We start from the raw sequence: 9951 nt of genomic DNA on the forward strand, positions 1-9951 counted from the left end.
AATTATTTGGAGCTCGTTCCATTAGAGACGTATCTACTTGGGCAGAAAAAGCAAAAACATCTCTAGACCAGATTTGCAGGGTGGTTACTTGGAGCTCACCCCAGATTTGCAGGGTGGTTACTTGGAGCTCACCCCAGATTTTGCAGGGTGGTTACATGGAGCTCACCCCAGATTTGCAGGGTGGTTACATGGAGCTCACCCCAGATTTGCAGGGTGGTTACATGGAGCTCACCCCATATTTGCAGGGTGGTTACATGAAGCTCACCCCAGATTTGCAGGGTGGTTACATGGAGCTCACCCCAGATTTGCAGGGTGGTTACATGGAGCTCACCCCAGATTTGCAGGGTGGTTACATGGAGCTCACCCCAGATTTGCAGGGTGGTTACTTGGAGCTCACCCCAGATTTGCAGGGTGGTTACTTGGAGCTCACCCCAGATTTGCAGGGTGGTTACATGGAGTTCATCCCATACCTTTATTAGGCATTACAGGTGCATTCACCCGCTGACCCGACTTTTGGTAGGAAAGGTCTACAAGCTGTGGTCCCACCCTAAAAACTGGGGGTCTATTTTACATCTCCAGGGGTGCTGTCATAGGTGAAAGGGTAAAAGATTGATTACTTACCGGTATATATGTGTGTGTGTGTGTGTGTGTGTGTGTATATATGTATATATATATATATATATATATAATTACGGGACAATATATTTTCATGGGACAAATTGTACTTTCTGATGGTATTTAATATGATGTGTGATTTACTGGGAAGCTGGAGAAAAATTCAGAATGGGGTGGAATTGGAAAAAACTGCAGTTCCGCCATTTTCTTATGAGTTTAGTATTTACGGTGTTTACTGTACGGTGAAAATGACACGTTCCTTTTTTATTCTGCGGGTCAGTTCGATCACGGTGATGCCAAATTTATATTGTTTTTGTTATATTTTAGTACCTTTTTTTTTTTTTTTTTTTTTTTTTTTTTACATTTTTGAAAAATATTTTTTTACATTGCCATATTGTGACCCCCGTATCTTTTTATTTTTTTTTTTTATTTCCGTGTACAGAGCTGTGTAAGGCGTCTTTTTGCACAGGGTAAGTTGCAGTTTTTATTGGTGCAATTTATTTTTTTTGGTGGGGGGGTTGAAGCGACAAAACTTATATTTTTACCTTTTTTTTTTCCCCCGCTACGACTTTAACCGTATTGGTTAAATATTTTTATAATTCGGCCATTTTCGGACGCAGGGATACTTAGTGTGTTTTATATTTATTATTGTTTGTTTATTTTTATATGTGATCTAAGGAAAGGCGGGTGATTTGAATTTTTATATCTACTTTTTTTATTTTTTTTACTTTTTATTTTTTATTTTTATTACAATTTTTTTAGCCCCTCTCGGGGGCTTGGACCTTCGATCATTAGGACACATGCCATAGACTACAATATCACAGTATTGCAGTCTATGGCAAAATCCTTGTATTGCAATTGAGACCTGAGACGGTGGAGCGACGGGAAAGGGGAAGTGTGGATGATACATTACAAATCTAAGGCTAAAGCTGTAAATACAGTGAAGTATGTGAACCCCTGAGTGTCTTTGCCTATATGAGCTTGTTGGACATCCTGTTCCAAAACAATGGGTGTTAATCTGGAGTTGGCCCCTTTTGTGGATATAACGGCCTCTGCTCTTCTGGGAATGATTTTTCATGAGATTTTGCGGAGCCTCTGGAATTTGTACCCATTTGTGAGGTCGGGCACTGATGTTCGGGGGAGGGAGGTCTGGCTCGCAATCTTTGTTCTAATTAATTTCAAAGGTGTTTGATGGAGTTGATGTTCGGGCTTTGTGCAGACTCTCAAATTCCTCCACCTTTTAATTCCGCACCTCATGTCTTTTATGGAGTTCCATGTGTTCAGACCTTTATTCCTCTTCCACCAAGTGTTGCAGTCGGCACCATGCATTACAGTAGATAGCGTTCTCCTGGCACCTGCCATATCCAGGGTCATCCATCAGACTGCCAGATAGTGAGCCATGATTCATTACTCCAGAGCACACGCTGCTCCAGGGTGGCGTGCTTTACACCACTTCAGCTGCCGCTTGGCATTGTGCATCTTAGGCAATCTTGGAAAGTTTTTTCATGAAGCTCCAGACGCACAGTTCTAGTGCTGATGTCACTTTCAGAGGTGATGTGGAGCTCTGTAGTGAGTGATAGAACAGAGGATGGGCGATTTATAGGATACTGGGGCAGATATAGCAGATTATAGCACAGGTAACCGGGGAAGATCTAGCAGATAATAATAGCACTTACAGGTGACCGGGGAAGATCTAGCAGATAATAATAGCACTTACAGGTGACCAGGCCATATCCACCAGATAATAATAGCACTTACAGGTGACCGGTAAAGATCTAGCAGATAATAATAGCACTTACAGGTGTCCGGGGAAGATCTAGCAGATAATAATAGCACTTACAGGTAACTAGGGCAGATCTAGCAAATAACAGTATTTATGCTACGTGTGAACATGGCCTTAATGTTGGAGGAAAATGTTGTGCAACACATTATTGGTTATTGGAGCGCCTCCTTTCTCTTCTACCCTCCTCTTAAAAAGATTAAAAAAAATGTCCTACTGCAGTGCCCCTCTCAACAAGTTTTAGGGTGAAGGTCATGACTACCTGATAAACTGAACTTGCTCCAGTTAGGTCGCTCTACTTCCCCCGAAGGACTTTTCTACCAAGACGGTCCAATTGGGACTCTCTTACATCCTGCAATTTTGTCTCGAGGAGCAGGACACGTCGCAGCTGTAGTCTCTCAACTTGACGGTTACCTCCACATGTTATAGCGGTAGATGTCTATGTTGTGTGTAAGGACCTTATAATAATAGTCTGTGTCAGGCCTTGGTGACCCAGTGTGACTGTCACTCATTAGTACACATTGTACCTGGTTTTAGATCCAGTGATTATATATTTAGGGTGGTGTCTATTGTAACGATGGGCAGGTGTGTGGGCCTACTGGGTCACTCTGCCGTAATGGAGCAGCTGCTGATCAGCAAAGTCTATGGCAGGCAGTGAGGTGAAAGCACCTGAACAGTTAGAGGAGCTTGTGCCCTACAATCAGAGGAAGCGTGTTCAGGACACTGGATTTGGCTAGAAAACCGGACGGGAGTAACGCAGTCGTGTCGAGCACTGGACCTGCCTAGGGCACTGGACACAGGTGGTGAAGTAGTCATTGAAACTTGACTGGGCATGGGTACCGGACACAGATACTGGATGCAGCTAAGGAACTATTTGCAAGACAAACCCTGAAAAGACACAAGATTGCTCAGGCACTGGGGCAGAGGACATGCCAGATTATATATACCATGGTGTACAGGGATAGGCTGGAGAAAATTTTAGGAAATGTTCACATGGCTATTTTCAGCTGTTTTTCGTGTTGTAAATGCCCGAAAAACAGAAGGTGAACGACTCCAAACATCTGCCCATTGATTTCGTTCCGATGGGGCAAAACGCGTCAAAAAACCGCTTGATGCTTTAAAAGCATCTGAAATTTCGAGGCTGTGTTCCCTTTAAAACCGCCCTGTATAATACAACACTTTTTACTTTAGCGTGAGATCATACCCTGAAGTGGTGCACGCACTGGCCCTTTGAGAGAGTACCAGTGCGTGCACCCTACAGGAGCTGGGGCTGAGAAGCAGAACGCGCCAGTGTCCCTGGCGAGGTGGAGGGAGATGCCGGCATTGAGATAAGGTAAGCTGACGGTCGTCAAGGGAGGGGAGATGGTGGTGGTCAGTGGCCGGCATCGCTACATCTATTAATCCGGTGGGAATATATCTGTGTCCCAGTGCCCATTTCATGGTGATGACGTACAATAATATCTTGACACTTGTGCCCCAGACGACCAAGTTCCTGAATCTAACACACAGATAAAGGTTCTTTCCCTTGTATTCTCCTGACATTATCCATGGAAACATTGGTAAGAATCAATTTACAGCTTTGGACCAGCCATGAAATCAAGACCGCAGATGGAGGACCACTGCGCTTTCCTGGTGGTGCCATCTTACTCCAGTTTATTCTCTGTCGTATCTCTATAAAACAAAATCCATATTGATGTTGTCCTCTAAACAACCAGTTCCAGGGGGTCACTAGTTTGTCTTGATATAGTAGAAAGAAGATTGGGCAGATTCCATCTCATAGCCAATAAAGGTTGAGCTGCTAATTTACCCTCCAAATGAGAGGCTCCACCCAAAATACATAATTCTTCTCTTAGGCTTTGATAACATTTGACACGTCACCAAACATGAATGGATCCTTCGATGATCTTCTCTTTTTTTACCGATGGAAATGGTGACGTCCAGTGCCGAGTATTGTCCCGGCCGGGTTCGGACACCTTTCAAGGTCCAGCAAGAAATGATACTGAATCATTTACAGAGCAGTGTCCATGTGTTCGGGCTCACTCAACAAATGGCCGAATCCGAAGGGGTCGTGGATAAGGAGCTTCCACATCGCCTTCCAAAATCCGCAATTTTTAATCATTTTTTTAAGCAATTCGCGTTTTTTCCGGCCGTTTTTGGAGCTGATTTTCTATAGAGTCAATGATAAACGGCTCCAAAAACGTCTCAAGAAGTGACATTCACTTCTTTTTCGTGGTCATTTACGGCCCAAAAAACGATCGAAAATAAGCCGTGTGCGCGTACCCGAACACAGATCGAGCAGCGTCGGAGGTGACCTCGGAGATCCACATCTTCACTGAACACACCTCCCCCTTAATAATCCCAATACTGAAGTGACCCCCACAGGTTGGGAGCTTGAGGATTATTCGGTTACAATTTAAATGTCATCTTTACCAAAACACCTTCACTAGTAACAAATGGCTCGATAGCTTGGAGGGAACCTGCTCTGCTTCTCATGCTGATGCCCCCGGTTCAAGTCTCCTGGACTCCCTTTATACCCTGATTCCCAGCTGTGGAGGAGATCCTACTGCTCAGATTTCAAATGTGTGAAAAAAATGCTCCATTTTTCTATAACCCCCACTTTCCACTCCACACAGCTGCACTATAGTTGCGTGGTATTTAGTGTCCCGAAGTATCGAGCTGCTATTCCAAGGAGCCGGTCCCTGGATTCAAACCAGCGGCTCCAACATCCCCACCGGTTATCCTGGCGCTCTACCCTCTGAGCCAGCTCCGGCTCTATACATATAAGAGTTCGTTTCTCATTGTCATTATCGAGAATGGGGAAACCGGTTCTGAGCGGATCTGAGCCCCGCGGGCAAAAAAATGTGGAATTTGCTCAGAATCTGCTCCAAATGTCCGGAAACAAATGAAATAGCAGCAGTTGGGGCTAGAACCTATGACTTCTTCTTACTATTCAAGCCGCTGCACTTACCCACTGACCCACGGCCAGATCTGAAAATATAGGTGATTTTTGTAATTATAACTCTAAAATAAAGGAAAAGTTACACAAAGAAGAATCTAAAAATCCTAAGACTGTTCATCAGGGGATGAGGCATCGAGAGAAGCAAAAAGAAAATCCTAAGACTGTTCATCAGGGAATGAGGCATCGAGAGAAGCAAAAAGAAAATCCTAAGGCCAGTCCTCTCCGACTCAGCCCAGGACTTCAGATGTTCCTGCAGAGAAGACTTCTCATACTTCATAGAACATCTTCTAGATCAGCCGCCCGCCCGTTCCTAACACCGCAGCTTCAAATTATTTGTGTAGCACTGGTCATCCCAAGCAAACCGCAACATGGACCAACTATATCAAGAAGCCAACATCATGTTCAACCAGGGACATCACCCGAGTCCTCCAACTTCTTACCCCAAACCAAGGATTAATAGTCAATACTGTAAGCAATATTATTACAGTTAAAGAAAAAGCGAGTGAAAATATTCCAACCATTGTCTTCACCTCATGAGCCCTGTCCACCTTTGCCACTTCCCTATCAGCCACAACGGTCACCTTTGCCATCTCCACATAGGCCACCACGGTCAGCTTTGCCATCTGCCACCTCAGCCACCTCCTGTTATACGCAATGTGATAATTATTAATAGGATCATAAAGTATACTCAAGGGGATAGAACTCCAGGTTCTCACACCATAGTCTTGTGTTTTTCTGCATAGCCTATAGCACATCATGACTGCACAAGCTAGCGAGATAAATACAATGTTCTCCAATGATGTTAACATAAAGGAATATAAACTACAAACAAGAGCAGCGGGGCTAGAACCTGGAGCTACAAGAAGCCATAGAATAACCCACTGGGCCAACCGTAAGCGCCACAACATTTGCTAGTGCCAGTTATATTTACCAGATGACAATCTTATCAAGACGCGGAAAAGGGATTAAAACAAAAAACTCCAAAAACAGACTTCAAGGCTCCGCAGTGCCACCAAGACTCTTCCCGTCACCCTCGTCTTTAGTTTTCAAGCTCCTCATTGAGAAAACTTCACTTAAAACTTAGTTTGTGGTAAACATCCGGGTCTTCTTGACTTTGGTCACTGAAAAAGTGAGAAAGTACATATAGAAGCTCCTCGAGAAGCCCTCAAAGTCATAAGACCACAGGGGGACATGAACCCGGTGCATCTACACCACAGTGATGGCTACAAGCCACTGACACCGCTGAGCCACATCAGCTCAGAAAAAGACGCTGTCAGTCTCATATTCCAGTGTATCCCAAAACTAGACATTAAAAGAAAACTAGACTTCGATCCTGGTGGCTGCCATGTTCTGCTTTTGGCCTTCGATTGGCACTGTAAAAGGGCTCATAATAACAGTGGGACTCACTGGGCTCGTGTCACCCACCATTACTACCTCCTTTATCTTAAAGTTATGCCTAGCTCCCCTACCTTTTCCTTGTATTAACGCTTATCTAATCGCTTTGCCGCTGAGTGTGTGCGGTGGGTCTATCTATCTATCTATCTATCTATCTATCTATCTATCTATCTATCTATCTATCTATCTATCTATCTATCTATCTATCTATCTATCTATCTATCTATCTATCTATCTATCCATGGCGGTATTATACTGTGTGGGGGCAGCTATGGAGGTATTATACTGTGTGGGGGCAACTATGGTGGTATTATACTGTGTGGGGGCAGGTATGGGGGTATTATACTGTGTGGGGGCAGCTATGGGGTTATTATACTGTATGGGACAGCTATGGGGGTATTATACTGTGTGGGGGAAGCTATGGGGGTATTATACTGTGTGGGGGCAACTATGGGGGTATTATACTGTGTGGGGGCAGGTATGGGGGTATTATACTGTGTGGGGGCAGCTATGGGGTTATTATACTGTGTCGGGGCAGCTATGGGGGCATTATACCGTGTCGGGGCAGTTATGTGGGCATTATACTGTGTCGGGGCAGCTATGGGGGACATTATACTGTGTGGAGGCAGCTATGGGGGTATTATACTGTGTCGGGGCAGCTATGGGGGCATTATACTGTCGGGGCAGCTATGAGGCTATTATACTGTGTCGGGGCAGTTATGGGGGCATTATACTGTGTCGGGGCAGCTATGGGGACATTATACTGTGTGGGGGCAGGTATGGGGGTATTATACTGTGTGGGGGCAGCTATGGGGTTATTATACTGTGTGGGACAGCTATGGGGGTATTATACTGTGTGGAGGCAGCTATGGGGGTGTTATACTGTGTGGGGGCAGCTATGGGGGTATTATACTGTGGGGGCAGCTATGGGGGTATTATACTGTGTCGGGGCAGCTATGGGGGGTATTATACTGTGTGGGGGCAGCTATGGGGGTATTATACTGTGTGGGGCAGCTATGGGGGTATTATACTGTGTGGGGGCAGCTATGGGGGTATTATACTGTGTCGGGGCAGCTATGGGGGGCATTATACTGTGTCGGGGCAGCTATGGGGGTATTATACTGTGTCGGGGCAGTTATGGGGGTATTATACTGTGTCGGGGCAGTTAGAGGGGCATTATACTGTGTTGGGGCAGCTATGGGGGTATTATACTGTGTGGGGGCAGCTATGGGTATTATACTGTGTCGGGCAGCTATGGGGGCATTATACTGTGTCGGGGCAGCTATGGGGGTATTATACTGGGTCGGGGCAGTTATGGGGGTATTATACTGTGTGGGGGCAGCTATGGGGGTATTATACTGTGTCGGGGCAGTTATGGGGGTATTATACTGTGTGGGGGCAGCTATGGGGGTATTATACTGTGACGGGGCAGTTATGGGGGTATTATACTGTGTCGGGGCAGCTATGGGGGGCATTATACTGTGTCGGGCAGCTATGGGGGCATTATACTGTGTCGGGGCAGCTATGGGGGTATTATACTGTGTGGGGGCAGCTATGGGGACATTATACTGTGTCGGGGCAGCTATGGGGGCATTATACTGTGTGGAGGCAGCTATGGGTGTATTATACTGTGTGGAGGCAGCTATGGGTGTATTATACTGTGTGGGGGCAGCTATGGGGACATTATACTGTGTGGGGGCAGCTATGGGGACATTATACTGTGTGGAGGCAGCTATGGGGGTATTATACTGTGACGGGGCAGTTATGGGGGCATTATACTGTGTCGGGGCAGCTATGGGGGGCATTATACTGTGTCGGGGCAGCTATGGGGGACATTATACTGTGTCGGGGCAGCTATGGGGGCATTATACTGTCGGGGCAGCTATGGGGGCATTATAGTGTGTCGGGGCAGCTATGGGGCTATTATACTGTGACAGGGCAGTTATGGGGGCATTATACTGTGTCGGGGCAGCTATGGGGCTATTATACTGTGTCGGGGCAGTTATGGGGGAATTATACTGTGTCGGGGCAGCTATGGGGACATTATACTGTGTCGGGGCAGTTATGGGGGCATTATACTGTGTCGGGGCAGCTATGGGGCTATTATACTGTGTCGGGCAGCTATGGGGGTATTATACTGTGTCGGGGCAGCTATGTGGGCATTATACTGTGTGGAGGCAGCTATGGGGGTATTATACTGTGTCGGGGCAGCTATGGGGGCATTATACCGTGTCGGGGCAGTTATGTGGGCATTATACTGTGTCGGGGCAGCTATGGGGGACATTATACTGTGTGGAGGCAGCTATGGGGGTATTATACTGTGTCGGGGCAGCTATGGGGGCATTATACTGTCGGGGCAGCTATGAGGCTATTATACTGTGTCGGGGCAGTTATGGGGGCATTATACTGTGTCGGGGCAGCTATGGGGACATTATACTGTGTGGGGGCAGCTATGGGGACATTATACTGTGTGGAGGCAGCTATGGGGGTATTATACTGTGTGAGGGCAGCTATGGGGACATTATACTGTGTGGAGGCAGCTATGGGGACATTATACTGTGTGGAGGCAGCTATGGGTGTATTATACTGTGTGGGGGCAGCTATGGGGACATTATACTGTGTGGAGGCAGCTATGGGGGTATTATACTGTGTGAGGGCAGCTATGGGGACATTATACTGTGTGGAGGCAGCTATGGGGACATTATACTGTGTGGAGGCAGCTATGGGGGCATTATACTGTGTGGGGGCAGCTATGGGGACATTATACTGTGTCGGGGCAGCTATGGGGGCATTATACTGTGTGGAGGCAGCTATGGGTGTATTATACTGTGTGGAGGCAGCTATGGGTGTATTATACTGTGTGGGGGCAGCTATGGGGACATTATACTGTGTGGGGGCAGCTATGGGGACATTATACTGTGTGGAGGCAGCTATGGGGACATTATACTGTGTCGGGGCAGCTATGGGGGCATTATACTATGTGGGGGCAGCTATGGGGGCATTATACTGTGTCGGGGCAGTTATGGGGGCATTATACTGTGTGGGGGCAGCTATGGGGGTATTATACTGTGTCGGGGCAGCTATGGGGGTATTATACTGTGTGGGGGCAGCTATGGGGGTATTATACTGTGTGGAGGCAGCTATGGGGGTATTATACTGTGTGGAGGCAGCTATGGGGCATTATACTGTGTGGGGGCAGCTA

The sequence above is a fragment of the Rhinoderma darwinii genome, chromosome 13 (genome assembly GCF_050947455.1).
Source record: "Rhinoderma darwinii isolate aRhiDar2 chromosome 13, aRhiDar2.hap1, whole genome shotgun sequence".
NCBI classification, from domain to species: domain Eukaryota; kingdom Metazoa; phylum Chordata; class Amphibia; order Anura; family Rhinodermatidae; genus Rhinoderma; species Rhinoderma darwinii.